The sequence below is a fragment of the Pongo abelii genome, chromosome 11 (genome assembly GCF_028885655.2).
Source record: "Pongo abelii isolate AG06213 chromosome 11, NHGRI_mPonAbe1-v2.0_pri, whole genome shotgun sequence".
Lineage (NCBI taxonomy): Eukaryota > Metazoa > Chordata > Mammalia > Primates > Hominidae > Pongo > Pongo abelii.
This window is the reverse complement of record NC_071996.2, coordinates 107,608,894-107,627,497: the sequence shown is the minus strand read 5'-3', so window position 1 is coordinate 107,627,497 and position 18,604 is coordinate 107,608,894. Positions and strand designations below refer to the sequence as shown.

The 18,604-nt window shown below is 41.4% G+C and overlaps 1 pseudogene; it reads right to left on the bottom strand.

The window, feature by feature from the left end:
- Positions 1-17,497: 17,497 nt before the first annotated feature.
- LOC112132362 (destrin-like) lies at positions 17,498-18,119 on the bottom strand (annotated as a pseudogene).
- Between the last annotated feature and the right edge of the window lie 485 nt (positions 18,120-18,604).

Sequence of the window (18,604 nt, the reverse complement as noted above, 5' to 3'; positions counted from 1 at the left end):
TCACTGAACAAGAAAGGCAATCCTTGTTTTCATGGAGCTGACACTCTGCATAATATGGTAGTCACCCACTCTTGTCTCCCTGCTGTCCCCCTCAGCTTCCGGTGAGTTTTCCTTGGCTCTAGAGGGTGCTGACTTGCCTTGGGGTGGAAGACAAGAGCAGTCAGTGTACCCTGGTCACCCCGAAAGCATCTCATAGACAGAACTCCGTTACAACCTCATACAACCTGATGGGTTGTTTTTCTTTTTCTTTCTTTTTTGTTTTCTCGTTGTTTGTGGTAGGGTTTTGTTGTTTGTTTTATTTTGGTGGGTCTTTGCTCATTCCTGGCATCTTTCCAGGCCTTTTGGAGCCATACCAACTGAGTAAGAGAGTAGTATCTCGCAAACCAAACCCCAACCCATTGTTGTCATCTGTCTTAAATCCTGCTTCATTCCGTATGTCTCCTGTGTCTTCTGCCAGGGCTTCCCTAGGTACAACTTCAAACTGAACATATCGTGGCTGCTCAAAATGAGAAATAAACATTCAACAATATACAAGCTGCAATGTTGTCATACAAATGACCAAGAAAACATTTAATTTGGAGGAAAAAAGAGCTTAAGAATGAGTGTGTGTGTGTGAGAGAGAGAGAGAGAGAGAAGGTACTACAATACATCACAGCATGTGATCCTTATCTTGGCTCCAGAGTGGAGGAGAGAGGACTATGAAGACCCTTAAAGCAAAAAAGTTTTGCCCACCATGCTGCTTGAGGCACACAGAAGAATCAAACTAACTTCTAATTAAGTAAGGTCTCCAAAGTTACTAATGGATTCAGTTCAATGGCTCCATTTGAACCCACAAACTTACAACGTATTTCTTTCCTCATAAACTCTGTCACTATCATCATTCTGTACCTACCTTCTGGTCTCCTAAACTGCCTCCTGATATTCCTAATTCCCTCCTCATGGTCACCTTGGAGACACAATGGCCAAGCCTCCTCTGCTTTTGGTGTGCCTTGGAGATAGCTGGAGTCCCCTTACCTACAAAGTTGCTGGGGGGCTAGACTTGCAGTGACCACTGTGTGTCCCCCCATCCTTGAACCCTTCCTTTGGGCTCCTCCTGAGATTGTGCTCAAGCTGATGGGGAGCTCTGAGAAGAAACCATCCCGCCAGAGTGGCTTCACATGTGCACACATCCTGGATGTTTCTGTATGTCAGTTTCCTTCTCCTTCCTCCAGAGCTCTTTGGATGTTGGAGTGAGGACTAACAATGAAAGACTGTCTTGCCCCACCCAGTCCTCTTTTCAATTCATTTCCTGAGCTTACATGCCATTTCCACCAACCAGCCACTCAGCATCCACGAATGGCTCCCTCTGTGTCCTACTCTGGGTTGGGCCTTGTCTGTCCTGTTTTCTGTAGAATCTCCAGCACTAGAAGAACACCGAGCACAAGGCAAGACACTCAATAAAGAAAACAGGTAGGTACCTTTATGGAGCACTGACTGTGTATAAACTGTTCATTTCTTATTTAATTGATCCTCATAACAAACCCCAGTCTACGTCTGAGAAACAAACGTCAGTCTTACAGAGTCTAATAACGTGCTCAATGTCACACAGCTGTATGTAACAAGAACAGAATTTAACCCCAGAAACCCTAACTTCAAAGCCTTTATCCACTACGCTGTGCTACTTCCTCTCGGAGGAAGCGTTGCTATTTGAGACTTTCTTGCCTCCTTGTTTGGGGAGCAAAGCTAATAAGTCAGTTCAGTCATTAGAGAAACCTCCAACAATACAGGAGTTAAGAGCTGAATCTAGCCGGGCGCGGTGGCTTACGCCTATAATACCAGCACTTTGGGAGGCCGAGGCAGGCGGATCATGAGTTCAGGAGATCGAGACCATCCTGGCTAACACGGTGAAAACCTGTCTCTACCAAAAAATACAAAAAAGAAAAATCAGCCAGGTGTGGTGGCGGGCACCTGTAGTCCCAGCTATTTGGGAGGCTGAGGCAGGAGAATGGTGTGAACCCAGGAGGTGGAGCTTGCAGTGAGCTGAGATCGCGACACTGCACTCCAGCCTGGGGACTCAAAAAAAAACACAACTGAGTCTAGAATTATGTCTTATTTCTCCCATCCTTCTCCTTTGGACTAAAGATTAGGTATTTCTTTCCAACTCTCCTCTAGATCAGTTGAGCCCAACCAAGACCACCACTGCCAAAGCAAATGCCAATTTTCAGCTGGGGTCTCTTAGCTCAAGACAGAATAGAAAGCTCTGCAGCAGGCTGAGTGCCCCAGGAACCAGCAGTAGGAACAGTGCCACTACTGAATACCCCAAGTGCTTGGCAATGGCTTCCTAACAAATGGCTTCATTTAGACTCTCCTACAGGTCAGCCGCTGCATGTCCACCTGAGACTGCTAAAGGCCACACTCCTGCACTCTCTTTCCTGTTCTGGAAAATGACACTGAAACTGTAATGAGTCTGGAGGAAGCCAACCAGACAGGAAATAAACCCACTTGGGTGCGTGTGCTTGTGGAAGAGTTTTGGAAGAACTTCCATCCCCTGGGAAAACACTTGTTTGATACAGTCGTGGCTAGCTATTATTCGTGATCTCATTGGTGGGAAGGCTGGTGGGGATTGATTTCAAAATGAACTTTAAGCTAAGAGGACAGCTAGGAGGTGGCTCTGAGAGGCTCTGTTGACAGGGGCCAGTAGTGATGTCAGAGGAGCTTGGGTCAGGAATTCTGGGGCTAGGGCAGAGGTGCTGAACCTTATTTTTAGATGGTGTTGATATTTTTAGTGAAAGTCCAACAGCCTCTCCATTTTTGGTTGGGGGGGTAGAGGGAGAAGGGATGACTTCCTGGAGTTAGTCATTTCCTCTGCTGGTGAAGAGATTTAGCGGTGCTCCTATGTCACAGGAAGTGCCTGGAGATGGTAAACACTGCTGACATAATGGGAACTTACACCATGGGTGTGTCAGAGCGCACATATTCCTTCCTGGACCCTGGGCCAGGTGAGTGGGGGATGCTTCCTGTTTTTGGCTCTAGGAGGACTTTTCAACTTCCGGGAGCTGCTCTGGAGAATATATCACAAGAACTGCTGGGCTAAGCAGCTCAGGCCACAGACATCAGAAAGTGATTTGGTGGCAGGAATTGTTGAATGTGCCCTGGCAGTTCCCAGAACTGCCGAGTCATCTTATCCTCTCTGAGGTGTATATGGGGCCAAGTGGGTTTGGTTCCAATACCATAAAGCAATCCTCATCTGAAATTTGCTTGCTTGCCAGAGATGCCCTTAGTGCCTGGATCTCATCCATGACTAAATTCATTCAGCAGATCCTCCTGATTGCGCCTCTGAAATCTCCTGTGAGTCTGGTTCCTCCGCTGTACCTCTCCAGATGTCCGTCACCTCTTGTATGGATTAGTAGAGCACCCGCTCTCCCTGACAATGATCTCTTCCATGTGGGCCCTCCTCCACACTGCTGGTAGTAGGTGCGGTCTTGGAAAACACATAGCAACCTTGTCACCATTTCCCTTCTCCCTTATCCATAGTAGACATTGCTAATCGGTCACGGCACTTTAACTACTAAGCCCAGACATAGGTGACCACCCAGTCTTTCTTAACATTGTCCTTCAGCTCTCATGACTGATCAATTGGAAATGGCATTTGACATAATGTCAATTTGCCATCTTGGTGCTCGTGTTATCTTCCTAAAAACGAAATCCAATTGTGGCTTTTCTCTGATGTGAGACTTCCTGTCTTCCTAGTGCCTTCAAAATGAATGCCAACTGCTTGGCAGGTGCCTAGGAACTAAGGCATCTCACCTCTCCTTCCTGTGCAGCCTCATCTTCTCACCTCTCCTTTCCCAACTTCCACTTTTTCCCTATGCATGCCTTGGGGAACATCACACTCTTTCCCAGATACACTTTGCTTTTCTGTGACTCTTGGCTTTGTATGAGGTGTTCCTGCTTTCTGGATTTTCCTCTTTCCTTTTTCCTAGCCATAAACTCTCATTTTTTCAAACTCTCCATATTTCTCTTCTGCTGTATTTCCAAGATCTCACTAGGCAAAGTCAGGCACCTTTTCTGTGTTCTCTTGGGCTTCTGTTTTTGCCTCTGTTAAAGCATTGTTATTGTAATATGTTCTCATGCTGTATATATGTTACAATATATTGTGGTTATTACATTAATTATATGCATTATAATTATGGTCATGCATTTGCTTACTTATTCAACACATTTATTGACTGCCTTCTATGTGTTGTGTTACTAATAGGTAAATTAATACATGGAATAAATGTTTAATGAACATGTTTTTGACTAAACAAATGATATTTCCTTGCTCATCGAAGATGCCATTAGCCCTTGTATTTCTAGAGTAGCTTCTTCAAAGCTACAAGTCTGTGAGTGAGATTTAAGTCTTTCCTCAATTATTATAGAAACTTATGAAAATAAACATGTTTAAAACTTATTTTTACCAACATCAACCAAGATAAATAATTTTACATGAGTGCATATATGATTACATGACTTTTAGTAGTATCTTTTCCCCTTTTTTTGGCTTGCCTTTCCCTTCCCTCTCCATCCTATACACCCGCACCCATAGGGTGACCAACAATCACTGTTTACTTGAGACTGTCTCAATTTTAGCCGTAAAACCCCTACATCCTAGAAAACCTTTCAGTTCCAGGCAAACCAGGATGGTTGGTCACCCACCCCTCCACACCTCTATGTTTCTTTTTCAAGTAATCAATTTTTAAAAATCTACTGTATGATCTTCCATATCATTCTCTGTACTAATATAACACAGATTTGTAATTACCAGTGTTGTTTTATAAAAGTAATCAATTATATTACATTACATTACATCATTACATGACATTACATACACTTTTCCACAACCTGACTTGTTCACTAACAAAACCTAGTGACCATCCCTCCAGGTTAACTGGCATAACTACTTCATTCTTTTTATTGGTTGCATAATTCTCCATGGTGTAAATATTCCATAATATTTTGGCTGTTCATTTATTAATGAATATTTATTTTGTTTCCAGTTTTTTTGCCTCATTGAACAATGATGACACACACACATGCATACTTAAATAGCTTCATGTGTTGGTTCTTTCATTTCTATGAGCTAAATTTTCAAGAGTGGAATTGCCAAATTGAATAGTAAATGTTGTTTCAATTTTTATAATTATTGCTAAATTGCTTTTCTAAACAGCTGTAAGACACCATATTTCTGCCATTATATGTATGAGTACCCTTTCTGTCACATCCCCACCAGCTCACCGTCACTGGGTGTGATAATTCTTACTAATTTGTCTATCTGATGGCTGTAAAATGACATCTCATTGTTACTTTAATTTGCATTTCCCTGACTACAGATGAATTTGAGCATTTAAAAGAATGTGCTTGGCCATTTAGATTTACTCTTCAGTGATTTGTCTATTTGTATCTCTTACCTGCTTTTCTACTGGACTGACTTACTCTTGATAATTTTAAAAGCTTTTTTGTATGTTACAGGTGTCAGTTGTTTTAAATCTGGTATAAACCTTTTTCTCTAGCTCTGATATTTGACTGTGATTTTACTTATTGGATCTTTTGCCATAGGAATACTCTTAATATTTACATATTCAAATGTCTATCCTTTTTTATCTAGCCTTTGAATTTCTAGTCTTAGGAAGTTCTTTTTATCTCATAGATTATATCTGTAGTTCTATATTTTTGTGAATTATTTTTTGTTTTACTTTTTCATTTGGGTACACAATTTTTATCTTGTGTAATTTGAGTGGTTTCCAGCTGATTCTTTTCTGGTCTCTGATCTCATTGATCCAAGTAGTGTTGGACCTCCCGTATTAACTGAATGATGGGTCATTGTTGGAGGTTCTTCCAGGTATCCAGAGACCCAGATGAGTCTGCCTAAGCCATCTCCCTCTTCTTACCCATACCCACACACCTTTCATTGAGTCTCAATATTCGTCAAACTCTCCACAGTGCAAATAACTCTACTCGAGGTTGTTAAATCACCTTTGGGCCAATATAAAGGCAATACTTTAGAAACATAAATTGTAGTGTAATATTTATGTTTTGAATTTTGGCCTCTTAACTTCTATTCCTCCTCTCTTTTTACAAAACAGTATTCTGATTTTCCTTTGGGAAATAGCTCCTTTATCCACTCTCAGTCATGTGCTTCTAGGTAGAGTTTCTCCATCCCCAGATGCAGGGGTGGAGCAGTGATCACATTCCTAATCCATTCAGCACATTGCCTTATTCCAGCCATTATGAGGCCTCGGGAAGTTCAACAGTCAGCCAAGAAGACACAAGAAGACATTTTGCCGGGGCTTCTGAGAAAAGGAAGTTAATTTACCTTCTCTTTTTCCTACTGGTTACAAACAGATTCGAATACAGTAGTGGGATATGCTGTCAGATTATGAACCAGCCAATTTTCCTTGTTATTTGAGATCAGTTTTCTCACCACTTGCAACTAAGTATCTTAATCTATATAAGACTTTTCTTCTCAGCTATAGTGACTTAATGAGGCTTCTGAAGGAATTCACTATATAATTTCCCCAATTATCATGCATGGGGCAGGTATCTCAGCTTGAACATAAACCACAGACATCACAGGGACTGAGATATGTCCAGTCACCTTGTGAACTGGTGTAGTAGGCCTGCCATGTGTGTGTTCACACAGGGGCTGAGTTGCGTCTGGAAGAAAAGCCCAGCCCCTCGAGGAAGGAAGCCAGGTTTATGTGCTTGGCCTGGTTGGGGGTGGGGTGATTCTGGGAATTGCACAGGGTTGTCCCTAGTTCCCTGAGTTGGAGTCTTCAGAGCGTGAGGACCATTTGTGAACATGTAAAGAATTCCTCACTGCAAATTTTCTAAGAGCCGACAGTATGTTTTGGTATTTCTGTAGCCTACAACACAGTTATAGAGACCAGTCCTGACGTCTCCAAGGTTTGAGAACACTAGAGCAGGTCCCAACATCTCCAAGGTTTGAGAACACTAGAGCAGGTGAAGGACGAAGGAGAAATAGCAGCAGTAGAGGCAGGATCTTGTGGGGAGACACTGTCAGGAATTGGGAAGCCGAGTTGACAAGTGGGGCCTGGCTGGTGCAGCAGCACTCAACACCACTGGCAGTGGAGCCGGCGCAGGGCCCGCCAGACCCACGGCCTGCTGGCAGAGGAAAAGCCGGAGTGGAGAAGAGGAAGAAGCAGTGGAAGCCATATGATTACTCACTGGACCTGGGCATGTAGGAGACACCTCCTGGAGACTCAGAGAAACTGGATGATGAGGGGTGAGAGGAGTGAATTTGCAGAGAGCTCCACTTCTGTGTTGGGTTCTGCATTATTTCTGCAATATGGGAAAAAGATCTTGAAAGTAAGTTACTGTCATAAATGACGCATAATGACAGGTTAAACTCCCTGCCCTGGTGACTCTGTTCTGCTAGGCTGCTGGTGGCACCGTGCTTGTTTCTCTCCTGGCTTGTGTCCCCAGACATGTTCTCCTTCTAAAATCCCACCGTCCTGGGAAAAAAGTCTCCTCTGATGTCTGCTAGGCAGAGCCCAATACACCCTCCTCTGTGTTCCCATAGCATCCTTTATATATGCCTTCTTAATACTTTTCAGGCTTTCTATAATTTGCTTACACACATGTCTCTTCCCCTACGCTCTGAACAACTTGTGCTATTTTATTTTTCCTAAACCAAGCACAACTGGCACACAGTACGTGCTCAATAAATGTTTGTGGAACTACCAACTAGATTTTTTTTTAAGGCTATTTTCTAAGCATGTCTTTGAGTGAGAAAATATTTGGATCCAGAGTCTGCTTGAACTGCTGCTCCATTTCATTTGTAAGAGTTTTGCGTATTCAGTATTGAACTTTTCTTGTTATTTCTGCTTTACTGGGAAATCACAGCTTCTCTTATTTTTCTAGACAAGAGGGGATGTGGCTAGAAATTGAGGGCATCTGACTAGTTTTTTTGAATTAGTGACCTTAATCTCCAATGCCAGAATTAATCTTTCTTTTGTGAGGATCATTTAGCTGAGAAAGAGTTAATACTTACACTACTTCACGAACAAATTGCCTCATTCAGGAAGGGAAAAAAAAAATTCTCCCAGGAAATTGGATGTCAGTGGATTATTCCCCCTCAGATCCATGGATTAGTGTGTGTGGGGAGGGTATCTAAGTGGAAAAACTGTTCTTTCTCACCACCTCAATTACGGGTCTCTTTATCATAGGCATCATATGATGCGTGTCTCACTACCTACTTCACTTAAGCCTATTATGGAACTTTTTTTGATTATTAAATATTTGAGAGCTCTTTAGAATTAGGATACACTTGCATCAGTGTTGCCTGAATCAGCGCTCTCATTTTTCTTTTCACCCAGACACCGGCAATGCAAGAATTCTTTAAGATAAGGAGGACCTTAAAATATTATTCCTTACTTTACAGCCTTATCATAAAATGTAACGTCTATTCAGTGAAGATGTGTAGGCTTATAAACTATATAAACATGTATTTTTTTCTTTTATAAAGATTCACAATTTATGATGCTCATTGAAGGAGATAAATACTAGGCTTGGTAAGCCAAGAGTGAAGTTACAGAATATATTAAAAAAAAAAAAACCCTTTGAGGTATGAGTGCTCATTTTCCTTGATCATTTAAATAGCTCTGAATGCCTTGTAGAGAACCCTAAATGCATTCTTCATTACTAATGACATTTTCATGAAAGCGGATATTTCTTATTTAACAGTCCATCTATCTCTCATGAATACTCTACCTTCCGCCACAAAAGGCTGCGGACAAGTTTAAGTTTTCACAAGGTGACTAATAGAATAATAGGCCTGATGAATATTCCAGGACCTTAGATTTTTCTCTTAAGATCGTCCATCCAAAAGTCCTAAGAACATCGGCCAGAGGAAATGTCTGCCTGTAAGGAAATAGATGGGGAATTATTAACAACCCCAGGAGGAGCCACAGCTATTGGTCTTTAAGCTCCTGAACACGTCAGTCAGAGTAAATGACCTGGTGTCATCTGAGATGTTTGAACACCACCATCAAGGCAGAAGGTGTGATCCTGTGATGCCAGGAAACTGCTGGTCTTGAGAGTGTTGTGAGAACACACATACACAAAAAAGTGGGGTTTCCCATTGGGAGGGGAGAAGGGGAGGTTCAGATGAACAAAGAGCAGGGTTTGGGCTAACATTGTGCTCTTGGATGATTCCTAGGTCTAGGCAGAAGATGTGTATAGCCTGTTTTCTAAATAAAATGATTTTTTCCAGACATGCCTTTAATGTGCCAGCTGTTCATGTGTACAAGTATGAGTGGTTTCTCAGGTGCAGTGGCCACTGAATCCAGGAGGTTTCCTGGCAAAACACTTCAGTGGCCATTGGATATTGGCAACCGGGATGCCTGCCAGCCCCAAACTAGCGGTTGCCCCAGTTTCTCGCACGGCACACTGCCCTTTGGAGGAATGGCACTTTACCAACTCCTTGGCATTTGAAAGGGATCAGACATAAATCTCACCAGCACACAGAGATGAAAGTGAAAATAAAGTGTGAGGAATCAAAAGGAAGTTGCAGAATGCATGGCAGATGTTGTTAGATTTGTCTAGCAAAGCCCATGTGCCAAGCATGATTGATGACATTCTTGAGCGAGGTTAATAGCTCTGGACGGTGTGGCTTGGACGTTTTGAAAGTAAGCACAGAACAAATGCAAGGGTCACAGCAGGAATGGCCAAATGAAGCAAGTGGGATTTTCAAAACAAATAGCATGTCATCTGCTCATGTAACATCGATGGTTGAGGCAAATTAAAGGCAAAAGGTAGCCAGTGGTCCCTGTGATAGTTAGAGAGAGAAGAGTCCTTTGCATACTGACTCCCTTGAAGGTGACAGGTTTTGAGTGACAAGCAGGTTACTGTGAATTCTGCGGGAGGCAATGACATGCCTAGTTTACATTGTGAATATTTTGGCCTTAATTTATGCTGTGAGCAATGGCTGAGCCCAGGTCCATTACGTGCCTACTGAAGATGATTTATGTGGGTTTCATGTAGTTGGACTTTAATTATTCACATGATTATCAATAAAAAATAAGGGCCGAACAGTGTTGAATGTGAACAGGTTGGCAGGGCAAACAGCTGATTGTAACGACTGCCTTATCCTCCACATCAGGTATGAGAACAAATTCATAAGCAGGATTTTCACTTTTCCTCCCTTTTTCATGAACATACAAACTGCCAACCTGTTAAATCAACTCCCTGATGGCAGACAAATGTCTCTGGGAAACAAGTGCCAAATATCAATTGTTATTGGCTGAAACTCAATAGGACGAAATGGATTGATGCTGCCATTCTATTCTGTGCAATGCGATTGCTGATCGATAGTGAGTAACTGGACATCATTGTGTGAAGGGGTGAATGCTGAAACAGGAATATCGCCATGAGTTATGGTGCATATTAATCACTGTCTAATTGTTTCATCAATGCAACTTCCTTCCAACAACCTGCTATGGTAGGTAACTATACTGGGGGGACCCTCCCATTTTTCCCTACAGATATTTGTTTGAAGGCTAAAACTGCATGACTGAAGAAATCATGGTTCAGTGGCCCCCTGCACATTTGATGTGGTGTGAGCTTCACTATGGCAAGAAATACCCCATAGCATGTAGAGTGGGCTAAAAAACGTTCCAGAAAAATACTCCTCTCCCCTTAGGAAAGAGGACGAAATGGGAATGAACTAAGTAACAGGAATTCATCTGGAATGTGACTTCCCCGCCGAAGCAGCATTTGTTATCACTCTTGTTTTCCTTCTCTCACCTGCGAAATTTCTAGAGGACCAGCAGGAAGAGAAAAAAAATATATATATATATGTATATATGTATATATATGTGTATATATGTATATATGTATATATATGTGTATATATATGTATATATGTATATATATGTATATATGTATATATGTGTATATATGTATATATGTATATATATGTGTATATATATGTATATATGTATATATATGTGTATATATATGTATATATGTATATATATGTGTATATATGTATATATGTGTATATATGTGTATATATGTATATTATGTGTATATATGTGTATATATGTATGTATATATGTGTATATATATATGTATGTGTGTGTATATATATATATATACACTTGAAGGCATATATATATACATGTATGTGTGTGTGTATATATATATATATACACACACATACATGTATATATATATGCCTTCAAGAGTCAGGCCCTAGAAAAAGTTGAACTATTCTGAGAATAAAAATGAAAACGCTCAGTGGTATTCCCTTTTGAGATTTGGTTGTTTGCTGCAAACGCAGGTTCCAACTGTGAGGCAGCTGGGTGAATTTGGGGGTCCTCTGCCTCTCTTGGACTGCTTTTGCTGCTGGGATTGCTGGTGTGTTGAACTCCAGAGGTTTATGTAGAGATCACTGCGGAATAAAGGCCGCCCTGTTATTCTTTCCTCTGCCTTTTCGGGAGCAGGCTTTCCCTGAGCTTGAAGCTTTCATGGTAATTCCCATCTTGATTCTCTAGCTATTCACTCACTCCTTCCATCAAGAAATTCTTTTCTCCTTCTTTTCTTTGCCTAGTATTTTTGAGATAAATCCACTTTTTCATTAGCGAGAGGGAAAGCCTGACTATAGCCACAACTGGATTTTTTCTGGAGTAGAATCCCAATGCAGTTTCTCTAGTAAAACAACACCAATACCTTGGAAATGGCCAACTCCAGGACTCCAGGAAGTTGTCTCACCATGGGAGGCAGTTTTGAAAAAAGAAAATGACAGGGAAACTTGGAGGGTGGCGGGAACACACACAGTGGCAGGACAATGGCTTCCCCTCTGTGTGAAACCCAGGCCCCTTGGGAACTGGCTCTGGAGTAGTGATGTGGTTTCTTAATCAACACTTTTCCAAACAGACACTCACCAAATTAAAGAGACCTTGCAAGAAGAGAGAGGAGGAGGCTGAGTTTCCTACAGCATGTTGTAAGGTCTCATTCCTCCGAACTTGTGTCAGGGTCTCTTTGCGACTTTCCCTGACTGCTTTTTTAAGCCATATGAATTCCCTCCAACTCCTTTTCTTACGAAAATTATCTGAGAAGGGTTGGAACAGGATCATAGCTTGTTCACCTGGATCCCACTGTGCCAAATGCTCGACTGGGAGCTCTGATGTGTGCCCAAGTTTCAAATTCTAGTTGGAAGTCCTTGGGTTTGTCAGACAACCAGGAAATATTCCAAGGCCAGATTTCAAAGTAAAATCCTCTCCACTTCCTTCTTGACAGTGTGTTAGAGATACGGAGAGCGTAGCTGTACTTTGTCAGGCCTGACTCTTAGCTCCTACAGAAATGAAATAAACAAAGAAATATTGAGGGGTTTATGTAAAAAAATACCTCCCCATAATGATGTTTTGCACTTATATAATTGCTTGCACTGTTAAAAGTATTTTCATGTTTTCTTTGATATTCATAGTAACTGAGGTCAGTAATACAGGTAGCTTGGGCTCCAATTTACGGGTGAGGAAACTGAGGTTGAGGTCTTTATCTTCTCAAGAACAAATAGCTTAAAAAGATGGAACTATAAATGAGATTTGTTTTGCCGTAAATCCTAGTGTTTCCTCCTTTTTTAATGCTTCTTCATACAGTTATATTAAATTGACAAAGGAGAGTCAAAGGAGAATGTAAGTCTAATTTAAATGTCTTGAATTTTTTTTTTGAAAATACCTTCTTAGTTCTTAAAACCAAAAGATACTCAGAATGAGATTATCTGGTTGTATCTCCTCCACCCCCTCCCCCAAGTGTTAGGTAGGACCTTTAAATCATTCAAGACAGCTAAGAACATCTATTTTTAAATACTCCAAGAGAAGGAGATTCTTCAACCCCTATGGGTAACTTTTCCCGATGTTTAGCATTACTCAAAGCCAGGAAATTCTTTCCTGTGTTCTAAATCCCTAATGCTGCAGCTTGAACCGGCTTCCTCCCGGTTGGTCTTCGCGGAGATGCTGAACAGCTGGCTGCGATCCTCGACGTGAGAGCTTTTCAAAGAGTAGGGAAAGACTGTTAAGTCATTCCTCCGCCTTCTCTTCCACAGGTTCAGTAATCCCCACTCCTTTCACTATTTCTCATAGGTCTCATTTTCCAGGCCTTTAATCGTCTCTCTGCCTTCTCCCACATAACTCAAAGTTTCTGTTGAGATATTGGGCTGGGGAGAAGAAGGCCTTTGTTCTTGGGGTGGGGGATTCTGGAAAAGGGAGGAAAGCACCAAACCTCATTAGGCCAGCACTCACTCCCCCTCCAAGTGCTGATGATGTCCTCGCACTGGCACTCAGAAATCTGACATTCTCAAGGAATTGGATGGGTAATTAATTAGTAATTAAATGCCAAAATGCCTCCTGAATAACAACAGGGTATTTGGCAAAAGCCTTCTCAAATATCTTTATTTCTATCCAGTGTACCCACTTCTTTAGACTGCAAAAGTCTCTAAAACTATTTCAAGAGCTCTTTGAAAATGACTCGCTGCAGAATTTTTTGGGGTGGAAGATTCCAGAACACCATTAGTTAGTTAACATTTCCCATGTTTCTGACATCTTTACTATAATACAAAATGAGTCCACTAAGGCACAGGCTTTATATAGCTCCATGATTTTTCTCCTGCATTTTATATTTGGCCATTGACTTAGTATGTAATTATTATAAAAAATCACACAGTGAATAGGACTAAGACATCAAGAAGCTTTAAATAAAAGAACAAAAACTATGGGATACCTTTGAACTTGAGACCATTTCATGTTCTTGCTGAATGCCTTGAGAAATAGCTACAGGTGTTCCTTGAACAAGGTCAGAGTGTCACACGGAGGATGTGGTGATAGAAATGAATCCATTCAAGGTAGCTCCTAAGCATGCTGGGCATCTGTTATACATCTAGTGTTGGCTGGGTGAGCAGCAGGTCTAGGAGTCTTTAATTCAGTGACTGTCAACAGCCACATAACAACCATGATAGGGCTCAAGTTCGCACCCTTATGACAACTTTAGTCAATAAGCTAAAGCCTGAAGATCATTGGCACAGTGTTTGGTGGAGGATTGAAGAAAAGTAAATGCACTGTAGAAGGTCTAAAGATTCCTGATCAGAATGATCCCAGTTGGCCTCATTAGTTGGTGGTAATTTACATCAACATGCCCTCCCAAAGACTTTTTATTTATTTGTTTAGCCAAGTAGGGTTACTGAGAGCCATTTGAAAAGAGGAAATAACATGTGCTACATAAAATTGTATTGTTTATTGTGAAAAGTGATTGATAAGGAAGATAAGATGGAGGTTTTGAAAATATCAATTCACAAGACCTGTTCACAAGGTCACCCCAGTGACCTTTCTCTAAGCAGGAAACAACTACCCACTTTGTTTATCTTCTTGATTAGGACCAAATGACCCTCTTCAAACACTGTCATCCCTTTTCTACTGGTTCTTTGGTGCTTTCCAGGGGAGTTCAATAAGAAGTAAAACCCTGAGTTTGCTATTAACTTGAGATTTTATTCCCCACTCCTGCCTAAGACTAACTATGGGGAATCAGATTGTGAGAACTGGGCCTCATGAATTCTTCCAGACTTCAACTCTTTTATATGGCTACAGGGCCCTGGTACTTAACAGAGAGCAACACAGTTTCCAACTCAGCATTGAGAATGATCTGAACATGAACAAGGCTCACCTGCCACACAGCATCCAAGTGAGGCCAAAAGCCTGGCAGAGTTGCAGAAGTACAATCACAAGAGAGGATTGTCTGCCCTATGTGGTCCATTGTAAAGGTCTTTGGTGTTGGCTGGACTTTAGATCACCTGGGAATTTACAAAAATAATGCATGCCTGGACAATGTCCCCTGAAAATGATCAAGATTTCCTTGAAGCCAAGGTTGAGACTTGACTAATGGGACAATCAGTGTCAAGGGGATTCTTTAAGGTGGCTCCAAAATTTAGGATTTGGAGGCAGAGAGAGCCCTTAAGTACTGAGAGATCTCAAGAAATAACTAGGCTCTTTCCCTACTTGTCCTTTGTTCTTCTCATTATATGCCATCTCCCTCCCTCCATCCTTTTGCCCTCCTTCTTTTGCCCTCTCTCCCTCTCTCCTTTCCCCCTCTTCTTCCTTCCTTCTTTCCTTCCTTCCCTCCTAACTTCCTTCCTTCCTTCCTTCCTCCTTTTCTTCCTTTCCCCCCAGGACATGAAGGAAGTTTGGGCAGTTTTTGATGGGGTAAGTCTATGTGGCAAGCAGTACCGTCTCCAGGCCACAAAGTTTGAATTAATCTGCTTCATTCAAACTTCAATACCCAGCCCAATGTCACTGTTCCTAGGATGCTTTCCCCAGCTCCCCCAGTTAGAATTAATCTCCCTTTCCTCCAGCCTCCTATCTATAACACATGGGCTTTGCTTTTATTCTAGAAGTTATGTTCACTTCTGATTCTCTGTACGTGTCCATGTGGTGAGGTGAATTGAAGCTTCTAACCTCCATTTCTTCCCCTCTCCTCCCTATCTGATCTGGGACAAGACACTAAGTCAGGCAGGGAATAAATCTGGTAATTAGTGAAAAGTGACTAGAAAGAATCCAAATGTATCAGGTAGATTATATGTGTAGTCCTCAGAAGAAAGATCATTATCATGGCAAAAATATTTAATATTACAAATCTATAAGTTAAAATATAATCAGCTCCAAGACACAGGGAAATGTCTCAATCCCGTTGGTATTCCCAGGGCTCAAGGTATTGACTAGCACAAAGTAGAAATCATGACTTTAGTGAGGGTTAAGAGGTCAAGTCGAGGATCTGGCTGCTCACATTTGAATTGTGGTTTAACTACCCTAACTACCATAGTGAAGCCAGTGTAATGCCCAAGTTACTTAACTTTTCTAAGCCTCATCTTCCTCTCTATTAAATAATCTAGAAGGAATTCCATAGAGTTTGTTTGTGAAAACAAAATGAGGCACTCCATGTAAAGGTTCTTAGCACACTGCCTAGCACAAGTAAAGGCTCACTAAGTGTTTGCTATTATTATTAAAATATCTGTACAAATGAGTATGTGTCAGCCTTAGCCATGCCTAGTTTCCTTTGCACACCTCAACCAGCTCTCCCAGCCAGGATGAATGGAAATGGCATTATCTTCTGAGCACCAATTGCCTTCCTGTTCCTGTCCCTTGTCTTTGAGAGGTGCCTTTACCTCAAACAGCTTCTTTGGCCCTGAACCACTTCTGCTTACAGCCATTGCTTACAATTTCACCATTTAAGGGTGTATTCATTTTTTATCTGGATTCACCTGAATAAAAATCCTGCAACATGGAGAAGGGAGTGCATGGAGTGGCCTGCTCTGGACTGCACATGCCCTTGGCATAACCATGGCTGTCAGATTGGCTTAGAAGTCCTGACATATGATGCCACATCTTCCATTATCTCTCCATTCCTGTAGCATTGAGTTTACTCCCACTACACTGTAGTAATTAGATAAATATCTGCTGGATACTCCCAGACTGCTGCGGGCAGTTTTGGTGATTTAGAAGGGATGTTACTAAGCCATCTGATTGGGGACAATGAAGTCCTAAGTCAGCTGACTGGGGGAAAGTTGGTCCTAAACCATACATCCCTCCAGAAATTACCTTTAAATTATGCATGTCTTTTCTCAGTTCTTGGGAGAAACCCAATGTGGTCTTTCCCATCTAAAGGCAAGAAACAGATAAGAACATATGGGGTTGTGTTTCTTCTTTTCTGTATCTGTGATCAAAGCAAGAACAATATCCCTGAAGTTCAGGGCTCAAGGGTTCTGGACTTTAGAATCAAATCTCTCTTTATAATTTTCTTCTTCAGGCATTTCCAAGGGAAAATCATTTATTCTTGGTACAAGTGGAAAACGTGTTTGGGTTTGACCTGCTTAATTCTCCCTAAGTTAAACTACATGTGAATAAAGAGGCTTTTAAAGCAGGTCCATGATACATTAAGAAACCAGAGCTCATTAAAGAAAAAGAAGTCCATGACAAGATTCCCTCCTGCCACCCTTTTGTAAAAACCCCATTTTAAAGATAATAAAAAAGTGATTTTTCAGTGTAATTTCACCCCTACTTGGGTGTAAAGGGCACAGAACCTTTCGAATGGCAAAAATTTTAAAATCCAGTGTCTTAAACACAAATGCAATCTCTTTCATTTCCTTTCTGGTGTAACAGTGCTTCTGAAATCTATTTTACTGGCATGAAGAAAGGGGTAGAGAAGACAATAAAAATCCTGTTTGTTATCACTAGAACACCATAGGAGTTCATTTGCTTCCTTCGAATTTACATACAACTTCCACTTAGTGATATCCCCTTTCTTTCTTCATGGTAGCTTTTATTTAATTCTATCGCCTTGCTGTTAGTATATACAAGGCTATACCCAGAAATTCCCAATCTTTTTTTTTTTAACTTTAGACTTTAGATTTATTTAGGACTGTTTGCATGTGTTTCTAGAATATTTACTCTAAAAAATGACAAGACAGCTCCCCCTCAGTGAGACCCTGACCTAAATATATATGCTTTATTTATATAGTGAAAGAATAACATTAAACATGGAAGCTCTCAATGTATGGCACTGAATGATGATCTACACAGGGCATCCTTCAAAGATTGCAGTTAAGGACCCATCTAGCTTTTCAGCAATATGAGCCCGATTGAGATCTTCTGGCCCATTCATGTTTATGCCTTAAAATTCCTTTTAGATTGCATCTTTGGAACTTGCGTAGCTCAGTTTACTTTTCATAGGTTCTATTTGGGTGCCCACATACAAAAAAATTTTTTTAAAAACCCACAAAAACCCATCAACTCTTCTTTTCTGGATTCCTTAGTTTCAAAATATGCATCATACAAAGCATAGCAGCAATCGTTTTCAGGAAGCATTCCCACAAAATTCTTGAAAGGACCAGTTGTGGTTACGCCAACATCTCCACCAAGATCTCTGTGCCTTCTTCTACCATGAAGCACTTTTTGCCTGCACTGAAACAAAAAAAATAAAAATAAAAATGACAGCCTTCTTCCTTTTCTTGATTTATTCTGGTGTGGAGCATTTCCAAACTTTCATGTCATAAAAAATGCAACATCATCACTAACTTGCACTCCTGAGGCCATCTTCTCTGCAGTAGTCGCAGGGTCGCAGGACGAGAGTCAGTGGGCACTGAGCATCCTCCTCAGGGCTGTGGACCAAATCTTACCGTGAAAGAATTTTCTGAGCCCTCCATGGTCACTGACCTCTCATCCATGCCTGCCTGTTAAGTAGCTTCCCTATCCCAGGAATTTAGCCCCACCTAAAACCAACAGTATGTTTTAGAGTTAAGAATAAATGCAGCCAGGCGCAGTGGCTCACACCTGTAATCCCAGCAGTTTGGGAGGCCGGGGCAGGTGGATCACCTGAGGTCAGGAGTTTGAGACCAGCCTAGCCAACACAGTGGAACCCCATCTCTATTAAAAATGAGAAAATTAGCTGGGCATGGTGGCAGGTGCCTCTAACCCCAGATACTGGGGAGGCTGAGGCAGGAGAATTGCTTGAACCTGGGAGAAGGAGGCTGTGGTGAGCCAAAATCATGCCACTGCACTCCAGCCTGGGCAACAGAGCA